Source organism: Tetrao urogallus (assembly GCF_951394365.1).
Source record: "Tetrao urogallus genome assembly, chromosome: 6".
Classification (NCBI taxonomy): Eukaryota; Metazoa; Chordata; class Aves; order Galliformes; family Phasianidae; genus Tetrao; species Tetrao urogallus.
Genome location: NC_136819.1, coordinates 36,721,157 through 36,739,240, shown reverse-complemented (window position 1 = coordinate 36,739,240; position 18,084 = coordinate 36,721,157).

Genomic DNA, 18,084 nt, shown 5'->3' with positions numbered 1-18,084 from the left:
TAGAAAATAGCATTCTAATAATTCACTCCCTTCTGTTATAAAGGAGGATTGCAGTATTGTTGTTATGAGGAAGGTCTTATCCGTCATACGAAAGCCACATCTCATATGTACTTCTTGATAATCAAGTATTCAGAAGGGGCTATCTTTTAATATTTTTCATGTAATTAAGTAGTTTGCATAGATTGTGAAACAAAATGAAATATGTTCTCATAACTGTCGTAGTAGAGAATAAAAAAAGATATTACAAAAGCTGCAGCATGTGTAGTTATTACATATTTTCTGTTTGTCGTTGTTTTCACAGCCACTGAAAATTACTTTTTTCTATATTTCAAAGAAGGGTGGTTACAAAAATCCTGCATTTGTAAACAGAGACAGATACCTGCACTTCCTGTGTCCTAAAAGAATGCAAACTTCCCATCTGTTAGAAGGGAATGAAGTATTTAAAAACCGTTCAAGGGGAGTTGGTAGGAGGCACCAGCTTCCCTTCCTTCCATAAGCATGCTTATATCAGTGCAAAAGCATAGATGCTAGGCAGATAATTTATAGTAAAAATCAGATCTTTATAATCACACTTCAGCATGTAGGCATTTATTTTTTAAGCAAGTTATTTTCTACTTATGTCAGTTCTCTTTTAGTTTTTTGTTTGGTTGTTTTTTTTTGTCTTTATTCTACTTCAGAAGAGAAATGACTGATACGGATGTTGTCTTCATAGGGGAAGCGTGCTGTTGACTGCTCAACTTACAGTGGTTCTACTACTGCCATCTCTTGATCAGTGGCTGTGAGAGGTGTTAAGAGTAATAGTGGCTGGACACACTCTTGTCCTTTGAACAGAAGCCTTTTCTGTAGCAGCATCTGTTATAGCAAGTGCACATAATGTTTCTGTGTAAAAGAACCAGCAGATGTGGGAAACGAAAATTTGCCTCAGATTTGGTCTTAGCTCTAGGCAAGAGGATACAAAGACTGCTCTGAAAGTAATGCCTCCTGTTTTATTATGCTGACCTTTGACAACCAAGTCAGATGTTGGTGATACGGCAGTAGAGGTTGAACCTTCCCACCAATATTCCATTACTTTCTGTTGCCATGTGACAGACGGCAGCAGAGTGGCAATCTGACAAAATGGTGTCTGACTTGGAAGTGCAGCTGAAGCAAAGATGTGCAACTGAATTCTTCCTTGTTTAAAAAATTGCATCCATTGATATTCATCAGCACTTGCTGAACACTTACAAATACCAAACAGTGGATATGAGCACAGTGATGTGGTGGGTAGTATGTTGCAGCTGTGGAGACCCAGTGTGAAAGACAAGCCTCAGTCCAGAGAGCCATGCACAGTTGTCACACCATGAAATGAAGAGCCTCTCTATTAGCTCACCTGTATAAATTGGCTGCTGGTGGTGACTGTTGAAAAATAGCATATGGTAGCTGAGAATTTGCTCTATCAAAATGTGGTATTGCACCCTTCATCTCTGTTGTGATTTCCATGCAAATAATAGGAGGCATTGCTTGCAGAACAACCCACACAGAGTGACAGTTACCTGTTCAGATCCTTAACATCAACCCACGAAGAAAGACCTGTCTGTGTGTAGAACCATTGCTCAGATTGTATGCTATATAGCAGTAGAGCGTAAGACACAGGTTACTTTTTCACACAGTACTGCCATTGCTTTAAGTCCTAGCAGCTCATATCATGAGGGATATTGTGGTGAAGAAGCAAATTGTACAACAAGCAGTTAAGTTTAATGTGCTTCCTACAGTACATATGTACTATATCTGAAGATGAAGAATTTCAGGAAAAGCATAATAGAGATAACTAGGCCTGACACAGTGCACATCTCATGGTAATACTTTAAATATAACTTTACATCCCAGCAATAAAATCACCTGCAGCATAACTCAACCACTTCAGGCACATATTGCTTATGTCTACTGTATTTCTACTATGTAGTTTTCTCTGGTAAATTAGAATGCGGCCCTAGAGGAAACTAACCTGGGGCAAGACTTATCTGTGTTAAATTTTTAGCTCACAAGTTACATTAAAGCAAGTAAGTACATGTGTATTTTATATGTATACGTACATAATGGGGAGGAACTTCAATCTTCTTTCTGCTTACAAAAAGACTGCATTAGCAATTTTGAAGTGGCTTTTTCTATAGTGAATTGCCCTGCTACTTAAGAGATCCCTTGCCATGGGATTCTCCTCCTCTTTCTCAGGAAGGCAGCAACATAGCAGTTAAGGGTTAAAAGCATAATGAAGATGCATTATAACAAAACAATATATAGAGAAGCAATAGCAGAAGTACTCTGGATGGCAATTTATTAGCCCTATATACTTTGCCAAATAAATGGTACAGATACACTTAAACTGTTGAGGTATTCATCTTGCTTTGTTAGTAGACTTTTCCCATCCTTTGGCTTTAAGTTGTTAACTTCTTGTGCAGCTAATGCCAATGTGCATGTCCTTTAGAAATTCATTAGAAGGATGTTCTCTGTTCTCAGTTGCATATTAGAAGTAGTTGAAGAATTTGGAGGGCTTCCAAGCTGTTGGAAGTTTCCCTTTCTCTGCTGTGTGTTTATCAATTTTGTGTGCACCACAGAATGGCCCAGGTTGGAAGGGACCTCAAGGATCATGAATCTCCAATGCCCCTGCCTCATGCAGGGCCACCAACCTCCCCATTTAATACTAGACCAGGCTGCCCAGAGCCCCATCCAACCTGGCCTTAAACACCTCCAGGGACGGGGCATCCACAACCTCTCTGGGCAGCTGTTACAGCACCCTGCCACTCATAATAAAGAGCTTCTCCCTGATATCCAACCTAAATCTTCCCTTCCTCAACTTAAAAACACTTCCCCTTGTCCTGCTCTTTTCTACCCTTTCAAAGGGTTGGCTCCCCTCCTGTTTGAAGGCTCCCTTTAGGTACTGAAAGGCTGCAACGAGGTCACCCCACAGCCTTCTTTTCTCCAGGCTGAAAAAGCCCAGCTCCCTCAGCCTGTCTTCACAGGGCAGGTGCTCCAGCCCGCTAATCATCTTCTTGGCTCTCCTCTGGACCTTCACCAACAGCTCCCTGTCTTTCTTGTACTGGAGTCTCCAGACCTGGACACAGTACTCCAGATGGGGCCTCACAAGAGCAGAGTAGAGGGGGACAATCACCTCCCTGTCCCTGCTGACCACTTTTCTTCTAATGGAGCCCAGATACCATTTGCTTTACATAGCTGATCGTGTTTTCAAGGTGCATGCTTTGAAGGGAATGCTTATAAATCTGTCACCACAAGATTTGAAATGATAGCTTGGCTTCCACTAGAAGAAGTCAAGGAAGTAGTCAAGGAAGTCTTGCATCCCAGCTGCATTACAGAAAAACTCAGAACATCTTCTAACTTTTGGTCACCTGGAAGCTGATCTAGAGCTCTTTCCAGGTTTCCTCCCCTACACAATATCCCACATATCCTGTCCCGCACAGTTCACCTTAGTGAGGATTTCCAGTAAAATAAATAAATAAATAAATAAATCTATGGCACGGTAAAACAGGCATTATTTGAGGACAGTGTCTAAGCACCACTTTTAAGCCCCCCCCCCCCCCCCCCCAAAAAAAAAGTCTCTCCTTGGAGTGCTTAACATTTCTGTTTAGCACCTTGCACAAGGAACATAGCAAAACACTGGATCATGGATCATGTGTTACTGTGCAGTTCTGCAATGTGTGCATGATTGGTTTCTTTGCTGCAAACTCCCCTGAGCAGGGAGTGATTCACCTCTAGGAGGCTAATTTCTTAGAGTTAAGTGTAAGATTTTAATAAATAAACCCAAAAGTGAAGTACCCTTTTGAACAGCCCTCATGTCAGCAGGTAATATCAGTAATTTAGGAAACTCAAACCATTCACCATTCCAGTACCAATCACAACAATACATTGGATGGATTTTTGCTTTTTAAAATACATAAGCTATCTCTTGTTTTAATTAAGGCTTTACAGTATTACTGAGTAATTTGAACCCCAGAATACTGGAGATGTGTTATTTAAAGGAGAAGCAGTCAAATATACTTCCGATTGATTACAAGTAATTTGCAGCAACAAAAACAAACAAAAACATTTTCTACTGCAACACCATCCTCTCCTGGATGAGGATATGGAGAGAGGACTTTGAAGAGGGAAAAAGTCCCTAGAAAAATTCCCTTACAGGTATTTTTCCCTTCCCTGTTAAAAATAAACATTTCTCCTCACCCTTCCTGTTAAGACTTTCTTCAGGCTTTGTAGCTTTGTCAGTCTCTGTCCTCTGATTTTAGTTGTGCATGAGCCCATGTAATCCTCTCACAATTGTTTGCTATCTCCAGGCGTGCCAGAAAGTAGCTGAAAAATCCATAGCCAGTCAACCTATACAGAAATACTATCCATACATTGTCTTTGCTTCCAGCATTGCTTTAGCCCAGACAGCTGATTCTTATGGCTGGGAATAGGATTTGCTGTCCTGATAGAGAATCTATGCCACCCAAGAGCAGTGAGAGCAACTCAAGTGGTCTCCAAGAGATGACTTTTCTTGTCACTACTTGCTAGGATAAGTGGACTTTATTTCTCCTGACTTTAAGGGAGAGCTTAATGGAAGTCAGATGGGAGTATGTATTGTAGAAAGTCTGATGATGGAAAGAGAAATTAAAAACAAAAAAGAACAACAACAAAAATTAAAAAGAAACCCAAACACATACTTAAACAACTACCTCTATAGTATCTTCTAATGAAACTACGCCTTGTCACGGACAAAACATTTAGAAGTAACAAAGAAAAGAATAGGCATTGTTTAAAGCTATTATTTATAAATCATCTAAATTTTTAAAGGTTATTTAGTGTAATTTATCCATTTTTATTATTAAAAAGGGTTGTACACAAACAATAAATGCAAGAGTTCAATCTATTTTATTTCCACAGTTGATTCATCCACATCTGTTTAGCTTTTTATGACCATCTAATTGATTTGTAGAATTCTGTCCAGTACAGATGGGCTACTGCTCATGACTATTTTCATACCATTTATATTATTGTTGCTTTGATTTTTATTCAAGGCCAAACAGAGGAGAACAGGAGTGCAATGTTCACCTAAACATAACAATGACATTAAATTTCTATTTGGCTCTGAGACAAGAATAGATTTGCAGAGACAATCCACTATGAATACAAATAAGTTGTTTATACCTAAGTATAATAAGAGTTCTTACTTAATTATGACCTATTTTACCAGTTCTACGCTATGCTCTCTTATTAGTAAGTTTTGTAGCAATTTTGTAGCAACAGCCAGGCTAAATCAATTGTCACAGACTCATTTGACTGAAAACCAGGATTACACTCCTACCAGTGAGAGAATAAGATCCCCGTCTCTGTAGCCTGCTCTGTACCTGTGGTAAGCCTGCACATAAACCTACAAGGATGCCTCATGTAGCTGTACAGATATACACTATTGTAATGCTGTAATGTGACAACGTGATGGAAAGCACAGCAGAGTGGCACAATCCTAGGCTGCAGCAAATGAGAACAAGCCCAAATGCAGCAGCCATGAATGCAGAAACAAAGGAAGAAAAACTGCTTACCTTTAGAAGGCTTCTTGTAGACAGAGATCTTTAGTGAGATGTCCTCACCTCCAATGCCACCTCTTAAATGAGGCCTGGGAAGGGCTGTACCCTGGCTCCACCCCTTCTGGTCTCTCAGGTTCATTCAGAAGGAGCTCATTGTATGCAGCTGAGCTCCCCTGGGCTGGCTCTGCCTTCCCACTAGGTGCTCAATCACCATTTCAGGCTGTAACTTAGTATTTCCACTACAGCTATTTTGTATACAGTTCATGCATACAGGTTTTTGCATGCAATTGATACCCTCCCCTTTCTTTTGAATTGTCAGAATGATCAGGAGCTGCCTAGGTGTTCTCCACTGTACACCACTGTACATTCCTCTTTCTTGTGGAAGCACGTGACATGAGCAAGGATTCTACAAGCCAAGCCCTGCCCTGCAAAACTAGCTTATGCTGTGGTTTGCATTTGGGGGTCTTCTGGATGTATAAGGGAGAAGCTTGAATAAGCTGCATTTTAAGTGTCTTTAGACATAAGGGATTGTTTTTAACCATAGACCACATATTGTCCAACTCATTCAGTGAATGAAGAAAGCATCCTTATTCACTCAGTAATCCCAATCCTGTAATAGGTAGTCAATAGTTCATGCATGTCAACAGCCAATACTAGTTAATCTGAAGAAAGCTCGTGAATTTTTAAGGGCCACAGACTTCTGTTGCCAAGAGGGTACAGTGAAGCAAGTTCAAATCCTGAGCCCTTTCTTCAAGAAAGCTTTATGAAATTAAACAAGTTGCATGGGTAATTGGCTTGTGTATGTGCCAACTTCTCAGAATTTGTTGTCACCAAAGCACCAAATAAAGGAGCTCCTCACCACAGCTGGAAAGCCCATATGACAGAAGTATTTCTTACATTCTTGAATCAGAGGTTCTTCTTTAGAGAGGTCACTATCAAAACTAACCATTTTGTATGCCTCAAATAACAAAGGAGGAAAAACACTACAAAGCTGAGATGTTTTGGAACACTGAATCAACCAGAATTCTAAAAGGTGCTAAGACCAATTGCTTCTTACCTACAGACAGCAGGTGTTGATCCACCCTCATATTGAGTGAAGTATCAGTTCAAAACCTATACTCAGAGGAAGTGCTGAAGTGCTTCACTTCTGCTTTGATTTTACAGCAATAACACACAATGAGCAAATCATTCTGACCTGTGAATTCTGCTTTAATATAGATCTGTATGTGCAAGTGTTATCATACTGTCTTTTATCTATGTTAAAACATGCACCGCATACATCTAGCCTAATTAATAGGTAAGCAAGCAGCAGAGAATGAGAAAAATTAGTACAGCAAAGGTGAAAGGGTATTTCAAATGTAATTTGAGAAAAGGCAGAGTCAACAAGAGACAAAACAAGCTTGTTCCAGATGGCAGAACAACAGAAGAGAAGATACTTAGCCAGCAGATGCAGCCATGATGATAGGGAAGAGACCAAAATGATGCAGGATAAGCCAAAGGAGAACACCACGGTCCAGCTTCACATGATGCCACAGGCAAGCAGATGAAAACAGAGGAGCAGCAGTTTGATAACCAGGATACAGGATTTTGAAGAACCTAAGGAAGGAATCAGCTTCATAATCTAGGCTTTACAGAGACCATTATGGTTACTTCTGTAACTATAGTAATTTAGTCAGTTACAAAACATTTATAAAATTTCTTCAGTCATTCAGATGCTGCTGCACAGGAACTGTGAATTTTGCCTCATTGCCTACTCCTGAAGAATAGATTTAGTACAGCATTAGAAAAATAGGTTTACCAGCTTTAACACACCAAAAACAAACATACACCTAAACAAAAACAAACATACTTTTATGTCTAGAGCCCCCTTCCACCATCCAGCACCCCTCACCATATCCCAGCATACCCTCTGTGACCACAGCTGCTGTGATTTATTTTAGTCACTCCCATGCATGAAGATCCAGCTGTGTAGTCACAGCTACCACACCCGCTCATTCTCCCTTGCTGTGATTGCTGCTCTCATCTTTCCCTCTTTGGCCATGCTTTTGGTGGTCTTCCCATTATTTAGTGCTTTGACCATGTGAAAAAGTCTGGTGGTCTTTTGTTATGGTGACATAGATATCTCCATTTTACAGCAAGTTGCCTTGGTTTTGTGTATGGTTCTGCAGTCAAGGAGTAGCAGCAAAGAGAGCAGGAAAAAAACCCACAAAGAATTCCCTTAGATGAATACAAACTTTTAAATTCTGGAAGAAAAGATGTTCTTGTGTTTAGTGCTGTTGAGATTTAGCAGAGACAAATCCTGTTCCCAGCACACCCACAATTTAACAGTGAGTCTCTGTACAAATTGTTTGACCTTTCCATGCTTCATCCTTCAGCTCCGTGTTGGTAAATGGGAATCACAAAGCTTTTCTGTCTCACAAGGTTGCTGTGATGATACATCAAGATGTGTTCAAGGATGTGTTTGGGTCCTTCAGCACTTAAAATTGTGCTACAACATCTAGCATTACCTAGAATAAGCAAGCATTCTAGTAGAACTGTGTTTTAATAATTCTGCAGAATGAAAAATGCCTGAGAGAAGCAAAAAAGAAAAAACTATGTGCTTTTAATACCAGTGTTTATTTCTCTGAAATAATGTTTCCAAATTGAAAAGAATAAAGGAATGCAGAAAATATTGAAAAGTCATGAATCAATTTCAATCAATTTTAATTCCAGTATAAGAGGAAGTAATGCCACTTGTCGAAAACAAAGCAATCATTTCTGACAGCTAAATTTGCAAGACTTACTGCTGTCTGGAGAGAGGTAAAGCTGGATGCTTCTACCTCTGCATTAATTGACTTTCAGCACTATTTGATTTATTCTAATGAAGTTTCTCCATCTCCTGCAACTCCCACTTTTCTTACTTTCAACAAGCATTTCCATTCAAAGAGATTTCTTTTATTTTCTCTAGAGTTTTAACTTAAAAAAAAAAAAAAAAGCAAAAGTAGATATTTTGTATGATTCCATATTCTTATGAAGTGAGAAGTTGATTTAAAGTTGTTACATGTGTAATCAATGGATATTAAGATGTTATAATCACAAAAAAAGAACAAGAGAGTTAGGCAAAGTAGACTAAGATAACAAGAGAGAATAAATGAAGGGCTTACCCATATGCTAGGCTCACACACAAAAAACACCAGAAGAGGGGATCTCCAGACAAGATCCTTCCTCACTGGCAGCCAGCTCTTAAATAGGTCTAGGAGGGGTGGAGCCAAGCTCCACCCCTTCCGGCAGCACAGGTGAATTGCCTTCACCTGTGCTCCTCTGGCTGACTCATGGCTCACCTCAGGTGATCAATAAGAGGTTCAGGCTGTGACTCAGCAGTTCCCATACATTATGGAATTTTGGTTGACAGATGGCAGCAGGGGGCAGACTGACAAAAGTGCATCTGGCATGGGAGTGCATATGGAATACACACTGAATTCCTCCAGACGGAAAAAATGTCACCCACAGCCATTCATCAGTGCTTGCTGAACATTTATGGGAAACAGCCAGTGGATGTGAGCACAGTGAGGCAGTGGGTGGTGCACTTCAGCAGAGGCAACAGCAACAGTGGGTCACTTCCACTGGTGCAGATTTTTACGAGTATGGCATGCAGGCTCTTGTTCATCACTTGTGAAAATGCATAGCTAATGGTTGTGACTAAGTCAAAAAACAGTGTTCTGTAGCTGTGCATTTTCTTTATCAAATAGTGTTATTGTGCTCTTTGTATTTGTTATCGTTTCCATGGAAATGCATAGAAAGAATTACTTTCAGAGCAACTTACATGGATCCGCAATATTGGCTCAGTGGAGACATGATGACTTTGTTAAGGATGACTTGAAGCTCCCAGTCTGCTGCTGAGTGCCACTCAGAGTGGGGTGGGCAGCCAATCTCCTTAACAATGACCTGTGCTCCTTTAGTAGAGACATACAAGATATTGATGCATCCCTTTCCAAGACAGAAGCACTCTTAAAACACAGCTAGCCAGCCCACAAGGAGCCAGGAAATTCCTTGCTTGTCCACATTCAGCATGGGGAAATCCCAAAGGTAATGGCAGTACGAAAGCCTGAGAATTCAGCTGGAAATGCCAAAACTAAACAAAAAATAAAACTAAACAAAACCAACCAACCAAACAATAACTCTTAATTCATTTAAAAATACTTAATTAATAATCTATTTAATTTCATTTTAAAACTCCATTCCTCTAGATTATACATCAGCAGAAGAAGATCCCAGTCAGTAAATTTAAAGATTTTAAGAGAAATTCAGTTACTCTATTCAAACAAGTGGATATAGATTTAGCTCTGCCTTTTGTACAGAATATGTTTTACACGTTTCTTCGTTCACAGGAGGAAAAATATCTTGATCCACCAATGTGCCCAACACTCGTGTAATTCCTTGCAGTGCAATAAAGGAGGTTGCAAAGACTCCGTGCATCATTAAAGACTCATAGGAGTGGGTCTACCCTTTGTTACGCATGTTGAGACTGAGATCACTGTAACAAGGAACTTTTACAGCATTTAAAATACTGAGAAACAAGTATTTCATCTTAGATTTCACCTCCGATGTTCATAATTGCCAGTTAACTAATAGTTCCCTCCAAAGAGAGTCCACAAAGCAGAAGTATATTTTCAGACATTCAAGAGCCTGTCAATGTGACACCCAGTCTTCCAGGCAAATTCATTAGGCCAGAATTAAATACTTACTTTGAGGAAAATATAGGAAGAGAAACTTCATCCTTTGTCAACCACACTTTTGTTAACCTAGACTTTGCCACATTTGCAGCATGTCAAAACTGGTGCTTTCCTCAGCCATTGAGGCACCAAGAATGCATACTCATTGTTAATAAGTAGTTTCCGCTTGCATATGACAAAACAGCTAGCTGGCTAGTCAGCCTCAGTCAGTGTCTATTTATGGCAAAATGTCAAAAAAGAATGTCCTGCATTTGTGGCTCAACAATAATGAACATGGCTAAATCTGAAAATTAACAAAGGAAAGTGAACAGCTTTTTAAATTCTGAAGAACATTAGATTCTGGTGTCCTTTTTGTTCCAATTGTTTTGGCTTAACCCTGTGAAAAGACCACCTGTTGGGCTGCCATTTTGGGATTGTATTAAATGCAGTGATTGCATGAAAGAACACTTTCCAAAATAACCTAGTATTATTATTCACTTATTTTATAGTAAATCTGCATTGAAAACCCACAGGAAAGTGTAAGGCTTTTTTTCCTAAGTGAAATTTAAAGCTGCAAGTTCTCTATAAATGCGCTTTTTTGCAGATGCATGATTTTATAGTGACAATCATGATACTTTAAAAGGAGCTCAATTAAACCTTTTATGCAGCGATAAGTTCCTGTGTAATAGAAAACTACCCTTTTGAAGTAATAAATATAAGGGGAATGAGACTCTAAGTTATACATAGCTGAGAATCTGTGATGACTAAATTACCAAGGGCTACTTGCAAACAATTTAACTAAAATATTTATTTTTCTCCCAGATCAAATTTGAGAATTTCAGTGATACCAATTATTTTTAATGTCTATGGCAATGTTCTTGGATTTTTTTTCAAAAGAGCACACTGAATGGCCCTAGAATTTTAGAATTTTGAAAAAGTTTACCATAAACCATTATTAAACTTTTACATGAAAATTTGAAAACTACATTCGTTTTCTAAAGTGTTTGTTTGTTCATTTTGTTAATGGAAGATATTGAATCAGTTAAGTGATGATGATTATTTACATCACAAAATCGGGAAATGTTGCCTCATTTAAAAAGACCAAAACTTAAACCTCAAAATGTCGTTTGTCGCTTATAAACATCGAATCCTCCGATCATTAGTTTTTAAGTTCAAACAAATGAACTCATTCACACATTTTAATTTCCTATAGAACATACAACCTCCCACATGATTCCATTAAACTCACCCTTTAATGTGTTAACAAAGCAAATACTTTCCACGAGTGTTAACTTCTATTGAAAACCAACATTAATAATGTTTGAATTAGAAAGGAACAAAGATGTTTTCCAAAATGTTTTCTTTTTACACACTCCTGATGAGTTCTGAAATTATCTACATCATCTTCCATACATTATTTTTTCTTAAAAATAAACATCCACATAAGCTTATTGGCATGCATTTTATTTAACTGAACTAGCAATGAGCTTTCTTTCTGTCTGTGCAACAGAATATGCACTTTCACCTTACAGTATTCAGCATATAATTCCAGAATCATTATAAGGATTTTACCTGGGAAAGGATTTCAAAATTGGAACTGGGTTGCCCGGGTAATTTAAGTGATAGTAACAACAGAAATCTGCGTGGAAAATCAGTCGTATTTCCATCCGCCTTCACTACTGTCGCTCACAAAAGTTAAAGCTGAAGCTCAGGAGTTTTGCATATTTTTCATCCTCAGAAATGTCAAAACAGTTGCAGATTGGAAAATGAGTCCTATATTTATTGTCATACCTGAGAGAACTTATGTATTTTATCTGAACAGAAATATAGCTTAGCACTACCACTAATTTCAAAAGTTAAGAAGCGATTTTAAATACATCGCTATAGGCTAAAATGACTCTTATGAAACAATAGTTTGGTTAGGCAAACAAAACTGCTAGCCAAGAAGATATTTGCATGTGGAGTGAACTGTTTCCTATTTGAGAGGAAAATGAGTTTATATGTGACTGCTGGTTCAGTGAGGGAAAAAAGGTGAAGTGGAACAATGTACAAGTATAAATTAATGTCTAGGTTTATTGTTCACTGTAGCATAAAGAGTATGTATGTACTACACACAGCCACTGTGCCAGGGAATTACGGAAATGTAGGCTAGCAAACAAGAATGACTTATGTCTGAATAAAAATATGTATCTTTGGGAGAGATGCAGTGTGTTTGGAACCCTGAGGGTTAATGAGAGGTAAGCTGGTGAAGGGGGAGATGAGATAAGGGAAATAACAGAAGCTGAATAGATGAAAGAAGTGATTCAGTGGGAAGCATTGTTGATCACAGCTAGGTGTCAGAAACAAACTAGACAAACGGGAACTGCTTTAACATTGGCAAGAAAATAATAATAATAATAATAAAAAGAACGTACGCCACGTACTAAAAAGAAAAAAGAAAATAAGAAATAATAAAAGGCTTTCAGGCTTTCTTTGGACCGTCAGTGAAAAATAATGCAAGTAAGGAGGAAATAAAGCACTGAAATGGAATCCTCTCTAAAGATATCTTGCGGAAAGGGGCTCACTGTCTCATCCTTTTCACATCGATTATTTAATTTTGCATTCTCTCTGTCTATCTTGAGGTACACTTGCCATTATTTTACACAGGTTATTTCTTTTTTTTTTGTTCACTTATGTAGTTTACACTGGCAGAAGAACAGTCAGAACAGAAGAAATTTAGGCATGAATTAAATTGTCTGGGGGTCCTTCGCCAGCTTTTTTTTTTTTTTTTTTTTTGCCTGAAGTTTGAATTGTTCTCAAAGATTGAGTGGGATTCTTATTCATGAGTCTGACAGGGAACTTCAATTACAGTCCCCTCACTTTCTGTTCCTCTTATATAATCTTCTTACAGAGGAATTACTTCTGAAGCATCCGATTTCTGTATGCCTATAATATGTGGGATACAGTTAATTGAACTTTGTTACCAATTTATCTATATTTTACTTTAGGAAACTTGACTATTTGTAACCTTATATTTTTCCACTTAAAAGAACTGCACCAGGATGCTACTAACAGAGTATTTAAAAACCCCCAAATGGTATTTGCTTCTTAGTGCCAGGGACATTCCAGTTACTACCTACGTCTTATGTTTACACCCATCCCCCATGAATTCCTAAGACAGTTTCTCTTATATTAAGCTTCCCTCTGGTGCCCATAGCAACACATCTAGTACTGAAATGTTCCTGCAGGATTTGCAGGAGTCCTTTCATAACAGGATGCTGATTCTACAGATACTGCATGCGTGGCTACTTGTATCAGAAACATAGTCTGAGTGAGTTGCTGGTCCTCGTTGAAAGGCAGTTCAGCTGCCCACTGACTGTCCTCACCGTCATCACTGATAACACATATTACATACATTCCCGTTGCTGTTTTTCTGTCCTACAGCAGCAATAGCTTTTTTTTTTCTTTTTTTTTCAGATGACTTAATTGTGAAAAAATATCACGCACAGTAATGGGGTTTTGATTTTAACATGATTCTGCTGTGGTTTTTTCCCCTCATTTCTCCTTCTGCAGGTGCATTGATGGGTAAATGTTTTTCTGCCCTCTGTCTTATGGCTCAGGAGCCAGTTTCTGTTCTTGAGAGCACCGGTGTAAAGGGATCAAATAGTATGTCTGTTTAATAACCAGATTGGGATATGTTTGGGCTTTTCTCCAGGCAATATAGTAAAAGTTTGTGCAGAAGGGTCCTGGGATCCTGGTAGGCCTCAAACCTTCGTGGGAAGGACACACACTGTTGCTGTTCTCCTCTCTCTGTGTGCATTGGGATAGAGTAGGTTCAACACCAAGTAGCTACATTCCTAGAAGCACAGCATCTCAGACCCATGAGAGGTTGCCACCCTTGTACCTGTGCTGTGCCACTGAAGGTGCAAAAGAGCTTCAAGCAGCCTCCAGACTCCCCCCCAGCAGCCTTACTTCCAGCAGGATGCTCTCTCCTTAGTGGTGGGAGCTGAGCTTTCTCCAGGCCTCTTGCAGTGTGAGGGGTAGTAAGGAAAGTTCAGGGCTTCCTCCAGAGCACGCTGTGAGCCTCTCAACCCCCGTTCCACATCGTTGGGCTGGAGAGGGAAAAGGCTGCTCCCAAGCACCTGAGCCCTGCTGGCTGTCAGGACCAGTAGCGGATGTGATTTGGGCCAGAAAAAAAAAGGTGTACTGTTTGACAGTACTTTGTTCATTTTGAACACAACATATCATTTAAATTCTGTGTCGTGCCATGCTGCATGCTAGGGAATGTACTCTAGCATATTTTTACAGCTATAAAAGTTCAGTAAATGGAGACTTCCCTGCAGGACTCAGCTATTAAATCTTCACTGGAAAGTGGGAGCCATGTCCATTATAAAAATTACATTCTGGTGAGACTAATCACATCTTTGCACTGCTAAAGTATGATTGAATTCAGATGTTAGTCGCATAAATATTTGGCAGTTATACATTGTATAGAACAAATGCTGCAATTCGATGGAGTTAAGTAACCCCTTATCTCTGACGTTATCTCAAGGACATGAAAATATCTGGGACATGGGTGAAGAGAGAAACCAGAAAGAACATTTGGCAGGTTAAGGCAAAAAGAATCCCTTCCCTTACTAATACTGAGCAAGAAAATAATTCACCTGACCACAGCAGACTGAGGTGTGCTCCCTGCCCAGAGAGATGAATGTAAAACAAACAAAAGTTTGAAGCCTTTGCACAGAAAACATAAAAAGAATAGTAAGAGTTCACACAGCCCCGTTGGTGCCCTGAGTGATGTTGGGCTCTGGGAAAGGAGTCAGGAGCAGATGTTGGGGCAGAAGGCAAAGCCCTGAGCAGGAAAACAAGCCCTGAGAAAAGGATGAGTGTGAAACTCGTGGGGGAGAGGGGTGATGAAGACTCTTCCCGCTGGTGGGCATTGACACAGTCCTTTCAGAGCCATCCCACCAGTATAGAGAGAAGACATACAATCAGTGTGCGAGGGGCAACACTGACCTATTTGTTCCTTGAAGTTTTCACACAAGCAATGAAAAAGTATAATTCTTAATATCTCTAATTAAGTGTTTGACTTTACAGCTTTTTTAAAGAAAAAGTTCTTTATGCATCTTCACCTTTCAAAGAGCTGTGAAAGAAAATCTATTAGACGATCTTATTTTATCTAATTCTTATCTAGCGCCATTCTTCATTTCCAGTATTTCCTCCATGATTACCAATGATTAACTCTTTATTTGGCCACCGCTATTCCAGTTCAGACAAAACTAAGGTCTCAGAAAAATACTTTTGTTTTGGGGATGGCACAAAGCTTATTGCGTGTAGCCCACATGACAGTTATATTCACTCTTCTGAGAGCACTGCTTACTCAGAAAAAAGCAAAACTTGGGGTACTTGCATGTGTGTTGTAGGAAAGGAGGGCTGCAACGGAAGGAAAAGAGAAATTTGCTGCCCAACTTGAATCTAGCAGGAATTCTTTGATTGTCTGTGCTGCTACATTATTATTTCTGCATGTGAGGGGATAACAATACCACTTTTGGGATAGAAGCAGTACCCAAACATGATAAATATGGTGGCCTCTCCTCACACTGAAAGGACTGGGAACAAGGGCTTGAAGTGAGAGAGATCAACAAATCTGGGCCAGAGTGTTTGGTTAAGAGCACAAGGGCTAGAGACAAAAAAGTATTATTACAATTGATTTATAATAACTGAATCTCAGGTTTTCATCCTGCTTTGTTTGTTTATTAGTTTGGTACTCTCCTTTATATCTTATTACTAGGGAGAAATTATTTAATGCAAAGGAATTCTGATGTTGCACAAATCTTCAAGAAGAAAAAATGACAATTTTTCTTGTTGTGGGTCTTAAATAGAAACTTCAGTCTGAAAGAATTATTTACCTCCAATTTCTTAAGAAAGCATTTCTTGAGGAGATGCATTAATCCCATGAAGTTAATAAATAATATTCTGTACTGAAAGTTCTGTGATTTGTCTAAGATGTGTGGCATGGTTCATTGTTATTAATTTTGTTTTAAACTTGTGCAAAGCTTCTAGTTCAGAGGTAATTTAAATCAGTGTAAAAACTTTTCAAGACACATACTGTTGCTTCCTGAAGTTTTAGAAACTCTCTGCAAAGGGTTGCAACAGAATTTTTCTCAAGATAATCTATAATTTTAATAATAAGTTGCATCCAAAGCTGTCTGTGTGCATGTGAGTGAAATGCCTCGTTTATTAAAAAAAACAAAACAAAAACCACCAAGTGCAAAACGACCTACTTAAAGAGCAAAACTGCATAACTTGGGGCTTTCAGGATTGCTCTCTATGATAAATCTTGTCCAGTTTCTTAACCCACCTTAGCAGTCAGTTTTTCTTCAGTGGAGATCGCAGTACACTTTTTGAAAAGTTGCCTTGCTACCTGTGGGTGCTACTGGGGGAAATCCTGGGATTTCATTCAGCTATTGTTCCCTTTTAAAAAATCTCTGTTACTGGTCCGTATCAATATTTACCTGGCCAAGAAATACCATTCCTCATCAGAACACTTTGCATAGTTGGATCCTGTTATAAATATTGAACATTTTCTTGAAACAGTGAAAAATCACAACTGCTGATCCCATGAAGCGCTTTTTTATTTTATATATTAGAAAAGCAGCAATCAAGTATCAGATATAGAAATGCTGAGAATGAAGCCTAGTTAATTTAATATGAACGATGACTTTCATATTCCTGTTCATATTCTGTAAACGCTACTCAAATTAGTTGCTCGTAATCCCGTTTAACTAAAGCTCCCCATTTCATCCCTCTAATCTTTCCTCATAAACAAATCCTTCCAACTTCTCAGTGATGTTTTCTATCCTCCCTGGAATTCCTCTCTACTTTTCTACATATTTTGAATATAAAGAGGGGCTCAGGGTAAATGCAGGAATTGGGAAACAACTCCGTCAGCATTGTGCTAAATCCATAACTAAAAAGGGTTAAAGTTAATGTATTTAAGCTACAACATCGAGTCCACATGATCATGCATGACAACAGAAGTATTTATAATTACAACGATTATCTTACCTCTCAAATGGTCAGACTTAGAGTGTATAATTGTACAGATTTTTTTTCAATAATAAAGACAGGGAGGGCATTTCCAAGGCAGAGCAAATTTCTCAACTGTGGAAAGAGATTTATTGCTAAAGGATTTCAAGAGAATTTGGGGCTTCACATGACAGCCCCTCTCCTCTCTCTCCTCACTGTAATGAGGATCCCTCTGGATAAGTGCAGCCGGAAAGGGGTGAGGTTCCTCGCGGTGGTCGCCGCTGCATGTGGCACTGAGCACTCAGGACAATGCTCAGCAGCACCAGCAGCTGCCAATAACATTTGCAAAACATTTTTGTGCACTTTTACTGAAATGATTAAATAACACAGTGCAGCTGAAAGAAACACGCGCATTCCTTCCAGTAGGCATTAACTGACTGCAAACAAAGCTTGCCTATGTAGATTTTATTACTTGAATATCTATGTAACTATGACATAAAAACAGCTGCATAGAAATTCCATGTTAAGTGCCAAAGTGTAGCATTAGATGGAAACACCACAAATTACAACTACACAACCATAAACATGTTTTGTCATCTCCCTGACCTAAGGTGAATGTAATTTTGGTATAGGCACAGTTTAAAGGCAGGAACACAATAATTGCTACTTATTTATTAACAGAGAGCATAGTTCACATTCTGACTGAATTCTGTTTTTAACAAGTCATCTGGAAAACTGTCACTTCTTTTGCCACTGACAAGTACAAACTTGGCTACAGGACTCCCCCATGCAAAGGGACCTCACAGAGAACCAGCTGTTCCCACCTCACAGACAGT